Here is a 22,994-nt window from a genome sequence, read left to right as displayed (position 1 = left end):
CTTGTACAATGCTTTATTTTTATTACTTTATATAAAGAAAATTTGTCTAAAATTTATAGAGAGGATCGATGGGGCAAGGCAAATGTATAATGGATAAGAGATAAAGGGATGCCGAGAGATAAGAGTTTCCGAGTTTCTTTTTAGGGTTGGTATCGGAATATCTCGAAATCTATTCAAAGAACCAACTAAGTTAATATTGTTCCGGCGAGCTATTGATCTTTTCCCTCTTATTTTGTCAGGCTTCTGTGCAAATTGAATTTTTCTAACTCATTGATTTCTTGATCAATTGAAACTGTCTTTATTCTTCAATGAAATACGATTTATTAGATTTTTACATTGATATTAAATTGTATGTTTTTCTTCATATCAATAATTATGGATAAATATGCTATCTTTCAAATGACAAAATATTAGAAAAAAAGTTATTGTAATATATCCATGCGTATATTTATGTAAATGATTTTTTTAAAGCAAAGTACATGATAGAGATGAAGGAAGAAAGAAAAAAGAAGGAGAAGCGCGAGAAGTCTTCAGTATTCAGCATTGAGTTGTAAAAGCGTTCGTTCGCTCTCGCCGCCAAGCGGCATGGTCGCTTATGTAAAAGCCGGCTACAAGCCGCGTGATGAGTGGACATTGTTCTATGCGCTTCTTTTTCTCAACTTTTTTGTTTCGTTTTCGCACTTATCGTTAGTTATGTATACGAGAAGATTAGTCCATATGCGTTTATCTGACTATTTGTGCCTATAATTTGTCTGCATCCTTTCTTTTTTAGTGTCGAGGGACATTAACAATATTACTTTTCCTGCGGGTACGTTGTTATTTATAAGAAAGATCATAAAATATTTCTATATATTTTTTTTCGACAAATAACAATTGTTTCCTGTTTTTATATTTTTGTTCTTATAATAATAATAATAATAATAATAATAATAATAATAATAATAAAATAAACGAAAATTTTTTGTAATTTGTTTAATTTGTTTTCATTTCTTTATCGTATAGAAACACGGTTTTACATGTCGAAATACATAGCTATCTGTGCCAATACAAAATATATTTATAAACACATCAATCGCATTGATGCATATTCAGATTTGATGCATATTCAGATTATAACTTTTTTTTAAATTTTGTAAAGTGAACAGATATAATAGAGCAATTAAATCCTATTTTTCACGCCTATTATTATTAATGTTTTAGTAAATGTGCAATAATACACGCGATTGACCGAAAAGTAGATTATCTATGGTATATAGAACATATCAGCGTGTTGTTAGGCAGTTAGCCTGAGGGAGTCAGAAAATACGATGACGAGAGAAAGACTGAACCGGTTATGGGCGAGGCCCTTTGATTCTTCGTCTTCTTGTATCCCATCTTGGGCCCGGAGTAGAAGGAGATGAAAAAGGAGGAGGTGAAAGGAAGCGGTTGGTAGAAAAGAAGGGTACCAAGTATGGTGGCAAACGGGATGATGGGGCAACGAGAATCGAGAAGGAGGATGCCGACGAGGGGAGAAGAGAAATGCGCAGGGGATGGGATGAGAAATTCTCGTTGGCTTCGCTTCGATGTCTTTATACGCGCGGCTCTTGTATGGCCATGGGACATATATCTGTCTTACGAGAGCGAGGGGCGCCGCCAAAAAATCAGATCGAGTGTAAAAATCGCATAAACTCGTCGTGCAAACTCGAGAGCTATGTCTGCCCGGTTGGTTCTCTCTCGAAGCTTTCTCTCTTTCTCTTTCCGTTTTCTCTCTCACTCTGTTCCTTCTCTTTCTTACACACTCTTTACTTTAAGCCCATTTGATTCTTTTCTCTTTCTCTCCCGCCCTCTTCTCCTCCATCTTTTTCTTCACAACCAGGTCTACAAACTCGCTTGCATGACTCCACCTCGAGGAAAGGCCGATCACCTTCTATATTTTCTTTTATTCTGCTTGTCTGCCAGCACGAAAGTTATGTGGTTAGCCAGGCTTATGAAGAATCCGCTCTTTATCGACAAGTAAAGCGGTCTCCGCCAACGTTTCGTGGAGCGAAAATAATTTTATTTGGAGGTACCGATTATCACCTTGATCAACAGTGCACGCGCGAGCGCTTGACATTAATGAAGTAGTCGGCATTAATAAGGCAATATTTCAACGTTCTGGTTTTATCTCGACCTTAAAGCTACTGGTCTCTCATTCAATATTTTCATGCATCTCATCCTAGATCGTAAATATATAAGCGAAAAATGTATTCTATTGAAGAATAATAATCCTTCTAATCATTATTGAAGAGTAAATTTCTTATCATATATTATTGTTTGCATATTGAAAATAAATATTTGTAGACAAATATGTGATTAGACATATATGATTAGTCATACGATTCAAAACATATTTTATTTTTTTATTTAACATATATAATTTAAGTATATATTAGTTCTATACATACTTAAAAAAATTAGAATATGAAAATATTTATTATTTCTTTATAATTTATTTTGTGATTTAAATTAATTAATTTTGATATTCCATATAATATATTGCAATTTTAAAATAAGAAAAGCATTCTTGAACATTGAACTAGAAATTTCAGATAATTACTTCTTAAAAATCAAGCGATTGCTTGTATGGAGTCAAAAACGTGTTTAAATCTAACTTTGTATCCACTTGTGAAAAACATTCGAACAGGCAAGCCCAGCCAAGTCGAGCAAATCGGAACCGCAGATCGACCCGGTAGTAGGATGTACCGGAGAGCAAAGAGTGCAGTCATTGCAATGCACCTCCTAACGAGCTCGCTTTGTTTTGCAGCGCATGCACGCGCATGGTCCATGCAGGTACGGGCTGCGATATATAGGTATACAATGTATGCGCATACGGAATATAAGCGTGGCCAGGTGTACGGGGTGTTCATTAAAAAATAAACTTGTGTTTTTTTTTTTATTTTACTAATAATGTTTAGCTTACGATAAACGTCGAATAAAAATTGTGGGTAGCGTTTAAATTATATAGCTCATATACTATACTGAAAATGAAGATATAAAAGATTTGTTGTATATTTCGTTAAAGAGTTAATCGATGATTACAATAAATTATAAAGTTAAGCTGTATAATTAAATTATTAATTAAATAACAAGACGATTAGAGATAGAGATCCTCCTGAATAACAAAATTGAACAAAAGATGAAGCATTATTTTGGAATCTTAATTCCTCATGCCTGCGAAGCTGTGGGTGGATTAATTTAATGTCTTCTCACCCTTTGCTTCATATTCTGTTTATAGTGCACGTATCAAAGTGTTATATTTTCACAGCTGTCCGTATCGCGAAAAAAATACGAGATACATGGATGACACCCGGTATATTACCGTAGGGTATATAGAGGTGTATAGATAGGGAGACAGAAGGGAGACCGGTTCCATACATGGCTTCCGAAGGCTTCCTTTTCTTGCGCTAAGACTACAAGAGAGACAAGCATCAGCAGCCGTCTCCACTAATGAGATGGAATTGGACGTGGCCGAGATTTTTCTAGACTCGTTCACGGGAGCGAATCAACTGGATCTTCAAGCATGCTCGTCACCATCTAGTTCGCGACATTCCCGTGAGCGCGATCGGCGGTCCTCTTTGATACGAATCGTTTAATTGCGTCCCATTAGCCCGGCTTCGGGTCTCCCCTTAGGTGAATACGACCAGGAACGAAAGCTGAAAGCCGCTCCAATGAGGGTCTTGGTCTCTGCTTTTACTCTTTTGTTTCTGCCTTCACTTACTATCGTACGCTCTCGCTCCTCTTCATTCTCTGTTCATTTGTTCTCTGCTTTTCTTCTGGCCCTTCTTCGTTCCCGTAAGCTAGAATCGGCGGCACGATGGTACGCGAGAGGCATCATCCAACTTTTTCTCGCCGGTACGCTGACGGTTCGTTATATCGGGCCCGCCATTGGAAGCTCCGGTACGTGATGTGACGCCGGCGGAGATGGCGACCAAACAGGCCCAACCTACCACTTTTTCCAGCAAGGGACCAGAATACCAGGTTTTCGAAAGGCTATATTCCACCCCTTCTGCCTCCTACGGCGCGTATCCTGCGTATCCTATCCTGCGTGGTCCAGAATTCTCTCCTTGAAATTGCCGATCCACCTGGAATGGGTTTTCCTGAAACTGAAACGGTCAATTTCACCAATATTCGTTTCTTTTTTTTTTATTTTTGGCAATACGACAACAATTATATGGAAAAGGAAACAGTAATTAAAATACTTCTTCTGAAAGAAGATCTTGATTTAAGTGATGTTTGTATAAAAATATAATAAATTAATAATAATTATTACGTTTTTATATGGAAAATATGTATTCAGCGCAATTTTGTAACATAGTAATAAATGGATAGTACAAATAGAAATCAGCAGTGGCTCGTGCGGTTTTCCTCTTTTATCTCTTCGTCGTTAACGATGCGTAACCAAGCTACTGCGATGAAGCTATATACTGAACGCGTAACGAGCATATCTATAATCAGAATGGATAATTTATTCTGTTCTATACATGTCTCATTAATCTTAATTATCATTTATATAACGTCAATAGATTATAAGCTCTACTAATGACGGATCAGTTTAATGACGGAATTTTTTCTGAATATTTTGATAATTTATCTTTCATTAAATTTTATATCGCTACTAATTGTACTTTTTACTCAACATATGAATATTTTTTATATAATTCTTATCTAAACAATTGTTTGTTTTGTTATAGGTAAGCATTAAATTCATTTGCACAAGGAAGCCAATATGCAGTCGCATCTTGAGTAAGTAAATATTAAAATCAAAGTTTGTTTTATATTTTTAATGTAAAATAAAAAATACACACAGATGAAAACACATTACGAAAAGTATAATTTAACTTTACACTCGTTAGCTATAAAAATCTAGTGAAACCAAAGTATCTTTGAAACAACATATATCTACAAAAAAACAAAAATAGTATAGTAATATGTAATATCAAAATTTTCTAAATGATTCAAAATTCTACATGACTGAATGAAGACTGAATGACTTTTTTTTCTCGATGCAATTTATTGAGAGAAACGCTGCGTAAATGCGAATCTCTAGACGGTAGTCTAGACTTTATAAGGGCAAAGAAACCTAGTTCGTTGGTGTTAGGATTACAGTAGCTAGTGAGGATTTATGGCCGCCTTTATCTTAGCACGGTTTCGTTGAACAGTGCAACACGTTGGATCCCATCGGCAATGGGATTATATCGCATAGAAGGTGGCTGCTTGTATCGCATCAAGATAGGTAGATACCACTCTGCCGCTTCTCGCGGTGCACCAGCAATGCCGGCAGCATCAGCAGCAACAGCGATCGTGCCTTAGGTCGACTCACGCTGCATGAGTTCCGTGACGATCGTTCCCTCCGTCCTCATTCCCTTTACAATCCTCCGCTTCCTCTTTATCTCTCTTTCTCTCCGTGCTATACTCTTCAGAGTTTTATTTTCACTCAATTCCGGGAAGTATCGCGTATCATGGCGAAGGGATAACGGGCAGGTGGTGGTGGAAGGAAAAAGAAACATGTACACGGAGGACCAGGGATAAGGGAAGGGAAGTAGGTAGATATACTCGGAGCAAAACGAGGAGAGGTAGTTGGGACAGTGGGGAACCATAAAGCATCCCAGTGATTTAATTCTATGCATTCTATGCAATTTCGAAATAATCTTTTGCTTTTCTGTTTAATATGCAGCTTAGATACGGCTGGGATATATTAGTGATTTTAAATATATTTTAGGAAATAAAACAGTCTTATGAAGAAGAGAGAATATGCCATAAAACGCACGATAAATTATACACAAAGCACTATTATTGTATTTCATGTAAAATTTTATTAACTGCGTTATTCTTATTTCTATTAATGAAATTATAGTTGTTTTTATTGATTACAATCACTTATTTGAATTAGATGATTACAATTAGACAGTTTTTCTTTGAAATTTTTGATGTACTATAAAATTTAAATATTTATATCTTACGTAAATGTAAATGAATTCAATGTATCTGATTAATTTGACCTAAATTGTCGTTTTTGACAGACATCGATAATTTGATCGAATGTCCCGAGTAATAGAGTCATTTTCGCCGGCATATCGATCGTCGGTCCCGAGTTAATTAATGTCTAGCGAAGCATTAGATCTCTGTCCGCGGGGCAATGCAATATAAATAATAATAATTTGATCGAAAAATGCCGGAACATCCCTCCGATGATTATCTGCTCGTAAATCCCAGTATAAAGATATCGCGACTAAATTGCCGCGGAAGGGTTTCGAGGTGCTAAGAGGCGCGACAGAGAGGGTTAGAGAAAAAGACAGACAGAGGAATAAAGGTGAACGCACACGTACAGGAGGTATTACCGAAGCGTTTGCCTTGCCTTCGCAACCGTGGCGGTATAGCGATGTGGCGACGATAGTATTGCAATATAGACAGGGCGGCAACAGACCAATCACGCGCCGGCTACTAATTTGCTGGGCTCAAACAGCTGCCGTTCTGCCGCCTATGCGAAACCCCTGGTTTATAAAGCAAGTATATATACCTCGAATTCTCGATCGAGGATTCGATCCCCCTTGAATTCACGCTGGGATCGGCCATGGCCTTCTTCATTCCTTCTCGTGCTCTTATTCGGCCGCGTCGCGTTCTTCTTCTCTTTCTTCTTTCGTCCTGATGCCCATTACCTACTCGTTGCTCAGACAAAACATTTCTTAATTAGGTTTCGTTGGAGGGTGATGTCTGTCCGGCTCTTTTGGGAGCAGTCAGCTTCTACTTGTTCGATTATTTATTGATTTTTATTCTTTTTGTAAGAAACGCATCGTTTACTGAATATATTTAGTTCATGCATTATCAAAATTTTTTTATTAATATTTATTTTTATTATATTTAATTATTAATATTTATTTTTTTTCTCCTCCATCGTTATTAAATATTAACTGATATATTATTTATTACAAGGATTTCTGTTGTTTTAATAAAACTATTTAATGTATTTATAAAAATGATTTATACAATATAAATAAACACGTCTTAATATGTAATATGAGTCTTCAGTATTTAGCACCAATTCATGTTTAATCAGTTTGTATCAAATATGACGCAATTTATAAGTTATTGAATAGGATTCATGTAGGTTGTAGTTGTTCCATTTTAAATTTCATGAAAATTTGCACGATTAAACGATTGTTAATAGTTTTTGCACGACATACCGTTCTCATAATTTATTATGTCTGATGATAGCCCACGCAAGTGAAGATGTACGAATAATGGCATCATGAGTACGGTACTCGCTACATAATGAAATCCAGAGGCTAAAAGACTGGTCTTCTGTTCTTGAGTTTCCCTTCAGTGTTCTATGATATATGCCATCCATTATGCTTGGACTATACCCAAGAGTCAATAGGATTTTAAAGGGCCATCTTTTTCATTCTGCTACTCATACTAATAGTTACCTATTTGTTATTATGTAATTGAAAAATAAAAAAAGGCGATAACACAACACACACACACACACACACACACACACACGCGCGCGCAACGATAAATTGTGATTTTTTTTTTTGGAAATCTTGGAAAATAGTTTTTGTGCGCAAACTATTTAATTTTCAATTCAAGTTTTTGCGAGCTTTATATTTCGCAAGAACTAGTAATATATTTTTTTCTCTGTTTACACAGAGTTATGATTTCTTATTGTGTATTCAGTTTTTCTTTTTGTATCAGATTTTTTTACAACTTTTCTCCTTAGGATTCGAGGAATTTTTAAAGTTCCGTTGCATTGTAACTTTCACTCGTATTTTCGATATATGTGATCTTAAACTAAGCAAACCTAAAAAAAAGGACAAAAAAGTTGACTACAAAAGAACCGTATTTATGAGCGGCCGTGCGAATGCAAGCAGTTTCCGCGTTCATGACTTTTATTTCCACATATTTCTTCGGATCGTCACACTATCGCTCGGCTTATCCCTTGATATTTTAGAATATAGCTTACGAACTTATTTGTATCGTTAAATTTAAAAAGAATAATTTACATAATATTTAATTACATATTTAATTACATGAAGTTTAATTTTAAATTTGATTGCGGTTTTGTGTCATATATTTAACAAAAAATTTATAAAGTAATGAAATGATATAACACTCTATAACGTATTATGTTTAAAATAATCTCCAAGATGATATTTGGCGTACATTATTCATATGCAATAATTAATATCACGTAATATCTTTGCAATAGTTATTATAATTGGATTAGTATCTTGGATATTTCTTGTCGAAGAACATGTACGCCGGACATAGATAATCCAATAAGTATCTAATAGTATCGATCTCTCAGACATTTAGTCCATTAGATTCCATGTCAGTTTATTGCTTCACGTTTTACGGGTTTGCCCAAGAGTATTCCCTTCTGCGTCTTTCAGCCTTAATTTCATTTTGTACTAATTAATGGCCAGCCTTAATTCCATTCTGTACTAAATAATACTAATTATTTACCAAAGTTTTTCACACAACATTTTATCACGTATATTTTAAACTCACAACTACATTTCTCTAAAAATATGTGTGAAGTATTTTAATTAGTTTTACTTTAATTTCTTCATTCTTTTTTTAACGGGCGTTAGATTATATATGAATAGTGTTTCATTCTTGTATTCATGTTTTTGTATTTCATCTCTATTTTATTACAATATGCGTGTTTGTATGTAATGTATTATGTTTAATTGATATTGAGTAATTGATAAAGAAAAAAAAAATCTTTTTATAACTTTTAGATAAATAAACATTTTGGAATTTGAGCGAGCCGACGCGACTTCCAGATGCGTTGTGAATAACTTTCATAATTCATATTAATTTTTACATTCTGTTACGTTATATTGATTTATATTATTTAAAATCTTTTTTTTTTAGTATTAAATCATTAGTTTCCTAAAAATCAGTTTTCTTTATCTACGCGAATGCGAATGCGAACAGACAAAATCATGAATGACGTTCGAGTATCAATATATCGCATGAATCGTATACAATAAAGCGAAACTCCCTCCGTTTCTACGACACTTCGTCAGAGACATTCAATCAATGCCTATATTTTGATTACTCTGAAATATAGCCAATCTCGAGAATGCTCATCCCTGATTTTAGACCCCCTTCTTCCCCTTCATTCACCCCTTCATCGCATAGAGGCGGAAGTGCTGTGCCGTGAATACTCCGTCGGATATGCAAATCAATCCCACTGTTTCCAATGATTTATCTATTGAACGCAATTCGTTTAAGTGTATTCCGATTTCATTTCGATTGAACGACCGCGCTCATTATTTAAAGCCAGATATATACCGTATAACTAATCCTTTTCAGACGTTTACATAAGTTGCACAAGACGGAAAATTTCTGCACGACTTAGCCAATCTTATAATGTCTAATAATTAATTCTTCAGATCCAATTTCTTTAAGTGTGCCATAAGTTGGCCGAGAATTAGACAGTTACTTTGATCAAGAAGAGGCGTGCTTTAAAATTTATATGTGCACGCGTGTATGTGTAAAGTTACACCGAGTGTTTCCTAGACGCTTCAGTGAAACACGTTCACTCACTCCACGCGCGAATTTAAATATAAGTAAAAGGCTTTACTGGCACAATCCGAGAGTATCGTCTTTCTTTCTAGAAGTTGATTTGCCTTGCATGAAGCTTAGAAGGGGCTGCTTCTGTCGGGAATTCGCTTCACGATATACAGGTCGGTTTCTCGTCTTTTCTTTCTTTTTCTTAGAAATGAAAGAGAGAGAGAGAGAGAGAGAGAGAGAGAGAGAGAGAGAGAGAGAAGAGAGAGAGAGAGAGAGAGAGAGAGAGAGAGAGAGAGAGACTTCGATCTTGAGTTTAAGCTAGACATCGCGACACCAACGTGGCTCTCTTTACTGATTTCTTGTTTCTATATTCTTCTTCCACGTGTAGTTTTTTTTTTTTTTTTTAGTTAAAAATTATGGAATTTTTTATTTCTCTTTATTTATCAATTCATTTACGTTAATATCATATTTGTTATGACAAATTAATTGTGATTTGCTATTATTTACTATTTTTTTTATTAGATATAATTATAATAGGTATATACGTAACTGCACTTTAGTTTTTTCAATTAGATAATTTCAAAATTATGGACATTTATATTTTAATGTTAAATCTGAATTTTTTAATTTTCTTATTTACAATATGATTATAAAGGAAATTGAATTGAAAATTACTTAGAACGTTTACAAAGAGTAACGGTTACAATAGGCTAATAATATCCTATATAATTGAGCTAACTTGCTTTAACTACTGATCTCCTCAATGTTACATTTAATGATATATTATTTTGGTGTTTGATTTTCTTGACTCTTGAAAAGAAACTTTTAATTTTTCATAATAATGCTAGCATAAAAGTCTTAATTAAAAATTAAAAATTTTTATAAAATTATTAGAAAAATATATTTAATTTTTACTGTTATTAATATTTTTACTTTTTATAATATTTTTACCTCAGATTGATGATAAATTATACAAAAAAATAAAATGCCATAATTTGATTTTAAAACTATTATTTTTGTTTTTAACTTTTATCTGTTTATGCAATTCTAGTGTCTTAATTGAAGTAATCTTCACACATGTTTCACAGAAAATACTGGTATTGGCATTAGCATAATTCAATTGCAGAAAGACACTATATATCTATTGAACATCTATCGAGATGCTCATCCGAAATCCCGCAAATCCTTGCGGGTGCGGCGTTATCCTGGGCGAACAATTTCTCGCGGATTTCTCATTTAATATCAGCAATTTAACTACTTCAACATCGCGCCGCAAAAGCCATAAATATCAGCTACCGTGGTCCGGAGAACGATCGTTGTCGCGATAGGGATGCACTAGATCGTGGTTGCACGACTCAGCAATGGAAGCGTGCTCTGAAAGGGAGGTAGACGAAGTTAGAGCGCGACAAAGAGACAGAGAAAGAAGGAGAGCCGCGAGGGGGAAGCGCGAGGGATGCGGGAGGGAACAGTTGTAGAAGGGGTTCGCAACAGGGGATGGGCGAAAGCGGAGGCAACGAGAGAGAAAAAGAGGTCGAATGAAACGCTAGGCGCTCCGGCTACAAGTACACTCTGTGCTCGCATGCTAGAAGCTATACTTATACCTATAGGCAGTGGTGCATGGTGTGCCATGATGGCAGTAACTCCAGAATCCCAGGGCTTAAACTCGCCTAGCACTGAGGATCAGTGGGGAAACTTCCGTGCACCGTGGCTTAAAGGCTTCGTGGTTGCTGCTCCCTTGCTTTCCGGGTAGCAACTTTTCGCCATGTTAATGGGCGCAATATGATCATACGTGGCGCGTCCGCGTATTTATATGTTGCGTTTTTTTACCGCACTTGCGTTTTCACAGCTCTTGAACACGTAATTCTTTAAGGTTGAAAACAAAGATGGAAACTGACTGACAGCGAACGAACTCGCGAACAGTCAAAATGTAGTAAGTTTACCTTACACAGAATAATACAAAGGAGTGAGCTCGTACTTGCTCGCATTAAAATGGCAGTGATATGTGTCATGCCATATATGTCAGTGACAATGATTTAATGTATGACATAATATACGATGCGTGATATACACCAAGGCTACTTAATTAACTGATTCAGAAGCAGGGAATATCACGCATTTATGTAATACGGTCTTTTAGATAACGTTATGATAACTTTTTATCGGAATCTTACATTACGTATAGTAACTAGCTACTTTTCATTTTCTCCTTGTATCCTACCGTGATTAGCGATGCGCGAAACCGAGAGAGAAATATATCATCGTTAATAAAGACATTAATATTGACTGGTAAGTGTATCTAGATATGCCGCGAGGGTAGAGGCAATCCAAGTCGGGAATAGCGCCTGGGAATAGAATGCTCGGTCACGACAGGAATAACGTTTAAGAATAAAAGATGAGAGCGAAAAAGGAAAGTACTTATTGCTTATTCATAAGAAGTCGAAAGAATGTTGTTTATATCATGACTGTGTCGAAATACTTAAACAGAAAATCGGATAAAAAATGATACAATTTGCATATTAAAGTTGACTTGAATATTAAAGTTGACATAAAATTGACATAATTATAAGAGATATTTTAATGTAGCTTTAATGAATTGCTGAATGTTTATCGGTTGCCTAAATTATAATTTATCGATATTGTCAATAATATTTTACATTATTATTTAATATAAGGCACAAATATGTTTAGTAACAAAAATATGAAATTAATGATTAATAGACAAAATTTTAACAGATTACATCATTTTTTGTACATGCTAAAAATACATTAAAAAATCGAGCTCAATTGATTTTTTCAATCAATTTAGCAAGATAATAATGTAATGCAATTTTATTTTGAGTTTTTATAAAAAAAGATTTGTTGTAGAATAATTTACGTTTATTGCATATACATATTTGCAATTATTGTAAAAATTAAGTCGATATGTTTATGAAATTTATCAAATTCCTTATAATATATTATCACAAAATTTCCTACGTCACTGTAAAACTGATAATTAATAATAGTAAAACTAATTATTGATATAATTAAGAACATGTTAATTACAAAAATAAATTTAAGTTTACTTCGACGTTCTTTTTATTATTGTTATTTATTAATTATTAAATATTTAATTTATCGTTTAATAAATTATTAATAAAATAAATATTAGTTAATGGTACCTTTTATTAATTTTAGATTTTTAATTATTTTTATATATAAGTTTGATATTTTTAAAGGAAACATGATTTAGAAGATAAAAGTACGGCAATTGATTACTTAAATCATATTTTTTATGAAAAGATTTATAAAATAATTGCTAAAAGAAATAAATATCGATTATTAAATAAATATCAATAATACATAAAAAAATGAATGTTTGAAATATAATTTCCAACATTCATTTTACAAATCAAATAAAAAGTATAATAAAAAATAACTTAAGTGGTCGTATTCAGCAATTTTCCTCTATATAACTTTATACTAATTTTTTTTTATGTAATTGTTATATAAATATGATCTAACATTATATGATCTAATACTAGTTTTTTTTAATTTTTAAAATAAAACTAGCGGCCATAATTTCCTTGTATTCGAAGTTTTGATTTTTTTTCGATTAGACTGCCCCTTTGAAAGAGGATATATAAGATTTATTCACGTCTGGTCACCAATGGACGAAGAATATCACCAAAATGGGCAGCATATGGCGTACGCTGACGCCATTCTGCCGGAACATCCGTAGGGATTTTCGAATTTTGTTCATAATGATTGCACTCATGAAAACCATATCTCAGTTGTGAAAAGGGACGAGCCTAATCAAAAACCACAGATGTTACATATCGAATTACGAGAGATCTTAAAAAAATGTTTATATATTAAATTTTTTAAGGGTGGTTTTAAAATAAATATTAGTAATGAGATTTAAGATGCTATATTTTTAAAAAATATATAACATAATTTTGAAGAGAAAATGGCTGATATTCTTTTTTTCATGCTATTCAGCATACGTAGCAGATATAGGCATCGACATTCTAGAAACGTAGCCTATGGGGAGTTTCGTCTCCCTAATCGTTATGGCTGCACCCTTAGAGACGCACGTGATGCTGCGTATCGTATTACGGTTGTTCCACGTGTCAATAGCATTCACATCCGCAACAATTTCCTTGATCAGTTCTCAATCGAGTTACAATTACCAATTTACTTGGAAAACTCGTAAAGTATTGGCTATGGCAATCAAAGTTGTGCATCTGCATCATATGTAGGGACAACTTTTACATGACTATAACATTTTCTGTGTCTTCCTGTTTATCTTAAATTTATCTTTTGACCATATATAATAAAAAAATAATTCTTTTACATTATATACAAAAAATATTGATCTATATTTACTGATTATTTATTGTAGATGATTACAAATCTAATTATCTCATATTTAATTATAAAATAACTTTTTGAATTAATAAAAATATTTTATGTATACATACATATGTTTCTTTTTATTTTTAGATAAATAATTTAGATTTATTTTTAGATAAATAATTTAGATAAATAATTATAAGTTTCTTATGAAACGTTTTTAACATCAAACAAGTATTTTACGATGCAATAATAATCTGTAGCAATGCGTAATTGTATGAGAAACGTTACATTGATGTAAGTTCAGGAAAACTTATTTGTCATCCATGTTATATCTTTGCTAGACAGTCATTGATTATGAGCTAGACATACCGTGCCTTATCTTCCCCTTACACGCCTAGGGATCAGACTCCCCCGGTCTGAAAATATTTCGTACATCCCCAAAATTAATATCTGTTGGTTCAATATCATCTGTCGACCACTTGTATCCATGGTAGCTTCGTTTGCGACTTAATAGCGATGAAATGTAAGGAAGGATGATATTGCTTACGACTTTATTAAGAGACATTTTTAGGATACATTTAGAAGATCGTTATTATGTGTTATAAATTTTTATCAAAAGCTGAACTTTATTCTTTGCATAAATTATAATTACATTAATTATTACTTTCGTCAACAATGTAAAATAAAATTATATTTATATGAATACCAAACTTTTGAGCATTTTAAACATATTATATTGAAGTCTTTCTTTAATAATTACATTAAAAATATTGACGTTCATTTTTAAATAATTATTTTATACTTTTTGAATGTTATAATAATTATAGTTTTCGAAATGTTTATTGTAAACTTAGTTAGAACAGAGTATGAAATTATATGATAATAGCAATATAAAATTACATAACCAAAAGAATTTACTATAAAATATATTATTTGATCGAAATCTACAGAAACTTGAAGTTAATAATAAAAAATGGTGTAAAACTCGTTCATGCTATAAGTGGGAATTTCAGATACTTGGCCGAACAATTTTTTAACACGGCGACGAGCAGAATACGCAATGTATCGGCCGAGTTTAATAACCGTGGCACAAGAGTATTCGGCTCACGGATGACGCGACGATGATGATCCGCCATTTCACCGCAACTTGGGAGGTCCGCTCTTGATATTCCCCCTTCTTGCCTCTTCACCTGCCTCCTCATTTCTTCTTCGTACATGTGCTTCACTCTTTCGCTTCACGACGAAGCGAAAGAGAAGCGTTTCAACCTTCCTTTCTCCCTCTATCATCTCCATGGCTGCCTTTCTCAACTGTTTGTCGTTTATCCCTCTTTCTTACTCCTTGTTTAGATATCCTTCTTTGCTATACCCAGTCCTCCTCTATCTCTTTTTTCTTCTCTTCGAACTTTATCTTCTCTGTCATCCTTTATGTCAGGTAGATTTCTATTCTCTGCGTCGTATTTCGAATAGGACATGATCATTGAAATGATCACATCTTTGTATTGAATTTATAAGAGAATAAAATAGCATGGAAAGTAATTACAAGCTCACAATGTTATATAATATATCTATTATAACATTGAAAATGCTATTTAATATGTGTCACTATTTTAGGAAGAATTAATAAAATAATAATATAAATATTATAGATATTTTTCGTTAAATTTAATTTACTTTACAACTTATAAATTATCAATGATTAAGGCGAAAAGAGAAAAAAAGGAAAACAGATATGAAAAAACGGATTGTAATGAGGTGACAAGGAACAACTGCATCGATAAACGTAACATCCCTAATAACCAACAATTTGCGAAAAGAATTATTAGTTGGACAATTCGCGTAACCGTGCCTTCATAAGAGACTCGAAGAATAAAATTGCGGAAAGAGACGACGAAGAAGTGGAAGTAAAGGAGATGAAGAGTAGCGAAGGAATGGTGCGAGCCGCGCTCGACTGGTTGGAACGGGAATAATTACTATAGAAGTTTGCTCGCGTCTTATAAAGATTTTACGATGCGATAGTGCTTACATAAAATTAGGTGTCGGTAAAAAAGAATTCAGCTGTTAAAAAAAAAAGAATAAAAATAGATGTTATATTTTGTACTTGTTCTTCTTCTCTTACAAAAAGAAGATATAATTACTGTTTTCCGCAAATTAGCGATGATAGCCACAAGGGTAAAACCACGAGATGAAATAATGGGATGAAAAATTGCATTGCATTATGAAAAACGAATAAAACTGGATAAATGGTCTTGTTTGTTGTAACCGAAAAGGCAGCTAAGTATGCGATAATAATGGTGGTATCGAATGCATTAAAAAACGCGAAATGCTATAGATGAGAAAAGGCCAAGATATTTTAAAAACAGCTTACTAACAAATATACTGGATGTACCGACTTAATGAGTACCTGCGTTTGATCTTTATACTTTGGCAACTCGTATGTATTATTATATTTAACTTAAACATTTACGATACTTGTTTTTCAAATGTATTCTATAGATATATCTTTCTTATATTTAAACATTTCTTTTTCCTTTCTCAAATTCTTCTTTGAAGCTGTAAATTTCAAATAATCACATTTTAGGATATCGAAATATTAAGATATATGAAATGAAAATTTATGACATTAATCTTCGCTTTATTTTGAAATTTTAATATTTATCTACAATTCTCTCTCTCTCTCTCTCTCTCTCTCTATATATATATATATATTTATTTATCTATCCATATCTATCTATGTATCTATTTATCTTAAAAAAAAAAAATTTTTTACACGAAAGAACGATTTTACTAAAATATCTACAAACTTTATAGATAAAGTATCTAAAAAGTATTTAAAAATTTGGCCAAATACAGATCTGAAAATAAATTTATTTGTGCCATCAAAATTATTATTATTATTATATTGACGTTTGAGTATAATAATGTTGTAAAAATTTTTGATATTCTAATAATCAATTTGAACATTATATTTAATTATTTTAATGACCTAATAAAATTATCCCTAGATCTGTATTTGGCAAAATTTTTAGATACTTTGCAAAATTATTTTTTCATGTAGATTAATCTTTTTCGAATTAAAATTGTGATTTTGTAATATTTCATGTACACCATAATATTAACGAGATTGCCAATGATCACAGCAAATAGCGTGATACAAGCAGCTTATCGTAGGGCTTATGATTACAGTAGTTTATAATAGTGATTTTATTAACTGCTTAACTACGTATCGATTGAATCAAGTTACCTCTGCATTAATAAAATTGACTGTCGACAATTTTCATACAAGCATTATGCTAGTACCCAATGGTTTGCATATTTTATAGCTGTACATAGCAACCAGATACCAATGTATACAAATCTTTACGCATTTTCTTTCCGTAACTGTTTTTTCTAATGTTCTAATTCTTAAGAATTTCTTAATAATATAGAAATTGTGTTCTTAAAAAAATAAAAATTGTTTGAAATTTATTACATAGTTTTAAAACAGTACGTAATTCTTTTTATATGTTTTTTTATGTTAATTTAAATATATTTTTCTCAATTATCATCAATGAATTAGAATAATATATATAATGCCATTTCATTAAACTTCTATCATAATGTAAAAGTTCAAAAATAATGTGATCTTAATTTAAACGTTGTTCCAACATATTATCGTTAATCAATCTATTGTATAGACAAGGATAATATTCTGATATAATTTATGTAATCCCTCCGGAGAGTAACCGTGCGAGAGTGAGTAACAACGATAAAGTTGCCACGGCATCAATGATTGGTTGGTTTTCGATAACATGTACGGAATTCTTGTAAAAACGCGCTTATCTTTAAGTCAAACCTGGAAATAAATTAATAAATAATTATCAGTAGTTAAAATAAAATGCATAAAATTATTATTCGATTATGATACGAATAAAAAAATTTCCTACTATTAATTATTATTAACTAAACCTTTGAAAACTTTGTATACTAGTTTTTTCAACGAAATTTCTATAAATATATGAATTGTCCAATTTAAAATGTAATTGAACATTTATTTTATATATTTGTTATATTAATGCCATTTTTACTAAAACATTACGTTATTAGGATTAGAACGTAAATTATAATTGATGAATTATAAAGCATTTGACAAACATCATTGAATGCATATTTATAGAAGTGCTAATAGATAATTAAAAGATGCTTATTAGTTACGTTTGTAAAACATACTTTAATTTGTGACTTGAATTAATCTAAACGTCCGGGTAAAGAAGTTCGCGTTTGTTAATTACTGATGCAGCCGATCGATATGTTAAAATTCGACATTTATCAGACGAAAGCCGAAGACGAAATTTATCGGCGAAACTTGCACCACACAACCAATCTGGTTGGCAACATGGCGTGTTGGCGAAATAGAGGGGCGCGGTAGAGGGAATTGGTAGGAGGGCGTGGGGTAGCGTGAAAGGGAGAGGGGCAGAAAGGGGGTAGGACGAAAAAAGAGTCTCATCGCAAGGGCTGGCCCCGCGGGGACTAATTTTTATTTTCCCTCTTTTCCAGTAAGTGCTCCGCGTCCACCTATTTCTCATAAATTTGAATTAATTTACATGCATTTGAATTTAATGCACCGCCATGCTTTATCAAAGCAATTAAGCTTTTAAGCGCGCATTTGCATTAATCCAATGTTTACAATTACGGCACGAACCTCTTTTTCGAGCGTAGCCCGGGTATTTCCTCTACTTCTGTTACGAAGTATTGTCGAGAAACATAAGACATTGATGTCCTATCTCTAATATTTCATCGAATTAATAAATTTATCATTAATTAGCGATCTTGCGAGAAATAATGTAACGCGTTGTAAGTCATTGAGTGTACTAAACGACTCATGTACGTGCATGACGCGATAAGAGCTACATAATTAATGTTAATATCTCTACTCTTCGCACGGATTGCTTATCGTGTATCTTCCCGTAATAAATATTTTTAATTTATATAACGGCGTTACGGTAATATATTTTCTATGAAAGTTACAGAGAAAATATAATTGACTAATGCATTATTCAAACGAAATGAAATCCCGCTTTGTTATATAAAACAATATCATACATGTTATGTATTGCTCTTGTCTTAATTCGTCGTATTCGTTAATCTTCTTATAGTCAATGTTTTCAAAGAATTGATTATCAACTTTTCATTATCAACTTTTGAATTGTGAAAATTTGCTAGATGCAGAAATAATATAGTATGATTAATTTATATTAATTTAAGATTCTGACGAATACCACTGCAAGCTTATATAAATAAAAGTACATATAGCATCTTTTGCGAAACTTAAAGTAATGAATTGCGATAACAGTGTGGTAAAATACCGCACAATAATTTCAGCGAACACAATGCTTCCTGGTTTAAAAGTATAAAGGTCTTGTATAAAAGTATCACGAAAACTAGAACAGCTTATATCTCTGAAGTGGGTAAAAAAATAAAGTAAAATGATGATATGTATTCTATATGCTACCATTATATAAATATTTATATGTATATTAATTGCATCTCTTTTAAATACACGTATCTTTTAACATACCGTCGACTCTATATAACCCCATAATAATATTTTTGAAAAAAATAATATAAATTTAAGATATTTTTCATATTCGAATGATCTAACTGTTATCTCCTGTTCTCTTTTCTCTACATGACACTTTTCTACTTTCTCTCTTCCAATATACTTTCTCGAAAGAGGGTATATTGTCTCGTGGACACGGACATAGGTATGAGATTAGTATCCATACATATAATATAGGGAGTGAAGCCCTATTCAAAGCGAATGATTCAGTGGCCGCTGCTACGCTTGGATAAGATCTCGTAGCATGCCGCCTCGTTCATCTTAACCGCGAGACCAACCAACCTGCAACAGCTAACCATTCGCCGAACCAACCCTTTCCGCTCGTTTTTTCGCTCTTTTGCGCGGTATCGCGGAATCTAGATAATCCATAGTGTGTCCGAGGATTCGGTCGGAATCCTGGGCATTTCGACGGAACGAGACTCATTACGCATCATTCGATAACCCGATCCGTCGCGCTTCCAATTTTTTCACGAAACATCCGTTATTTTCAAAACTGCTGAGCTGCACATGGCCAACTTTTTAATATGCCAGAAAGGTTGCCGCGCTGGCGAACATTTTTGGCAGCTCGCTTTCGCGTATCGCGGATATACGTGAATGGAGTATTCCGCGAGTATAGTTTTGCCCCCCCCCAACTTTCTTGATTTACGCGAGTTCATTATTATTTTCACGCTACGGAACAATCGCGCCTCTTGCCTCTTCCGTATTTCCATCTGTAACCCTCCTTCCTTCCCCACTAGTCTTGTACGAGATAGGAAAATTACAACTGAAATACGTTGAATAATGGAGTAAATTTTTTCGTCGCTGTAACTTCGTGTTTTATAATGAATAATCTTTAGAAACTCCGAAACGCAATTAAAAAAAAAAAATATTATGGGATGATAATAATATCCTTGTCTTTAAAAAATTTATAGCGATTATATTCGATTCGGCTGTGTTATCATCTTGCACCTTCAAAAACATGAGCAGAAATACGAGATTTGTTTTTTTTTTTGCAGTTCTTTAAATGCGAGTAATACCTCGCTCCGCCATTATCGCGCTCGCCACGTTTTAAATTTTCGACGCGTCAAGTATAATTTGCTCTCCTTACGAAATTTCGAACCTGCATGTAGCAATCATTAGTAATTGCGCACCGCGATATTATCTAGTGTATCGTTTCCGAAAATCCAAATTCAAAAGTGCAGTTCATCCGAACGGTAATCATAGTTTCTTGCGGGTTAAATGCACGATGGCGTCTTATTCGTCGGAACCGGCTTTCTCCCTTCTCCTTCGAACCGCGCTTACACATACTGGTAGGCCCCCCGGGGCTTCGTCGAATCATAAGAACGGGAGAACCTGCCCTCTATGTCTTGCTTCGCTCTGAAAGAAGCCCCGTATTGCAAAAAAAAAAAAAAAAAAAAAAATGTAAAAGGTTCGCCGGCAATCCGCAGCACCGCTTGCAAATTATCAAATCATCTAACCCGATACTTATTAATGCGTATAAGTTAAGTCATTACCCTGAGACACGTAGCCATGGGGGAAGATTTACATCATTCCCTGCCGTTCCTCTGGATCTATAATTACAACGTCGGATATCTCTAAAAGTTTCATCTGTAAGAGACATTCTTCGCAGTTGATCAAGCAAACACGTTCGGGCGTTTGCAAAAGTGACTAATCGGCTCTAATCGTCGCCACTTCGTTTACGGACTAATAATAACGCGCTCAATAATTCAAATAGAAGATTCATATTTGAAATTATGTGACAATATTCGCGAAACCTTACGTGTTAATCCGTGTGGTTCTTGGCGAAGAGAGAATGCATCTGCACGCAGTCACTGCGATCTCTTCGAGGGCCGTGGCTGTAGAGTTGGAAATAAGGTGGCAATAAAGCATATGTAAAATATATTCTTGAATTCCTTTTAGGACGCAGATAAATGTGGATGGTTCGTGGGTCGGTTGCCCGCTGGTAACCATGTCTCTCCTTCTTCTTACAACAACGGATACGCATACACATTGATTTTGTGTGCGTGTTACCAAACGTGTGAGTTTATAGATGCGTGGCGATGTAAGTAAGACAGACGATCCGTTTCATTAGAAGGTGTCGCGACGTTACCCACCTGTATCGGGCCCTCCACCATCGACTCTCTTGTATTCGAAATGTTCTTTTTGGGCCTCCCGCCTCCTTTAGCGATTATTTACGCTGAAAAGGATACATTTCTAAGCATCTGTTTTATAGTCGAACATAAAAAAATGTCGCAGGAAAATCGTAAATTTATTGGCAAAATAGCGCGCTATTGTAATATCGATGGGCCTTCAAAATAAAAATGGTGGAATAATAGGAAATCTGTCAAATCGTAAACTATCATTTCTCTTCGGCGAGATTTTCGCACGAGGAAACAACAATGACGATTCGCGAAGGATGTAGAATGGAAACCCTCGACACGGAAACGAAGAGCAACAAGAAAGGGAAAGTTCGTCGTTTCTTCCCCTTCGAGATAGGGGAAACAAGGGAGACGGAGAAAGATGTACGGAGCCACGAGGTGTCGCCTTACAACCGGCTCGGTTCGCTTACCTATGCCGAGCCTTCTTTGCATGCCATCTCTACCACCATCTCACTTTGGCTTGCTCCTTTTGTACGCCCCGTCCCACAGCATTCTCCTTCTCTTCCCTTTCGCTCGAGATGCACCGTTGCGTTCGGTCTTTGCATAATTATTACGATTACCGCGAGTAGCAGCTGGCTCGTTGTGGAGAAGCCACCTCTCGTATCATCCCTCCTCTCCACTTCCCCGCCCACTTCTTCTCTTTCCTCCTCTCGCCTCCGTTCTTCTCGTTTTCCTTCTCTCGTTGTTTGAATGTCAGGAAGCGAAAGATAAAAAAGTGGAGGAAAAGGTCGGCTTATGCTCGCGTGTGTGGGTTAATTAAATTTCTTGGAGGGGATACACGCGAAATTATCGTCGGGATCTCTCGGTCGAGTACTACTTTTTGCTCACAATTAATTGCGTGCTTCGACAGACTGTCAGCCAATCAGCGTCTTTCCTCCATGTCATCAGATGCAGCGATGGATGAATTACAACGAATCACGTAACTCAGAAGCGCGTTAATGATACTTCGTCTACGTACCAAGTCACGTATCTTATTAAAACGCAGAAGACGAGTACTTGATTAATAGCGTATAAATGATGACATGACTTATGATTGACCTTCATATTATTTTAGTAAATTGCAACTATGCAATGTGATGATTATAATCAACAAATCTTTTAGCTTAAAAACACATCTCAGTATACGTTCATAGATTATAAAATTGTCTATTGTTATTATATATAATATGAGATATGAATGATTGAGACATGAATTTTGTATTGAATATAATTTAAAATTTGAAATAGATATTAAAATATTCGGTAAATATATATTATAAAGTTGAAAAATATATATTGATCAAGTTTAAAATAATATATATAAGTTAATATAAATCTTTCCTGTTATCTTGTATGATGCGATATGAAAATCTCATCTTTTCATTATTTCCTTATGGCGTTAT

General features: G+C 33.9%; 1 protein-coding gene and 1 pseudogene across 3 annotated transcripts in view; one reads left to right on the top strand and one right to left on the bottom strand.

Annotated features, from left to right (window-relative positions):
- The window catches only part of Ubx (ultrabithorax), a 209,480-nt gene that overhangs the window by 46,467 nt on the left and 140,019 nt on the right, over nt 1-22,994 (top strand). The gene's annotated exons all lie outside the window — the stretch shown is intronic.
- On the bottom strand, nt 3,608-4,461 carry LOC148936679 (uncharacterized; annotated as a pseudogene).

Source organism: Pogonomyrmex barbatus, unplaced genomic scaffold, assembly GCF_055798465.1.
Source record: "Pogonomyrmex barbatus isolate J1 unplaced genomic scaffold, ASM5579846v1 scaffold2, whole genome shotgun sequence".
Taxonomy (NCBI): Eukaryota; Metazoa; Arthropoda; class Insecta; order Hymenoptera; family Formicidae; genus Pogonomyrmex; species Pogonomyrmex barbatus.
This window is presented reverse-complemented; position numbering and strand designations above follow the sequence as displayed.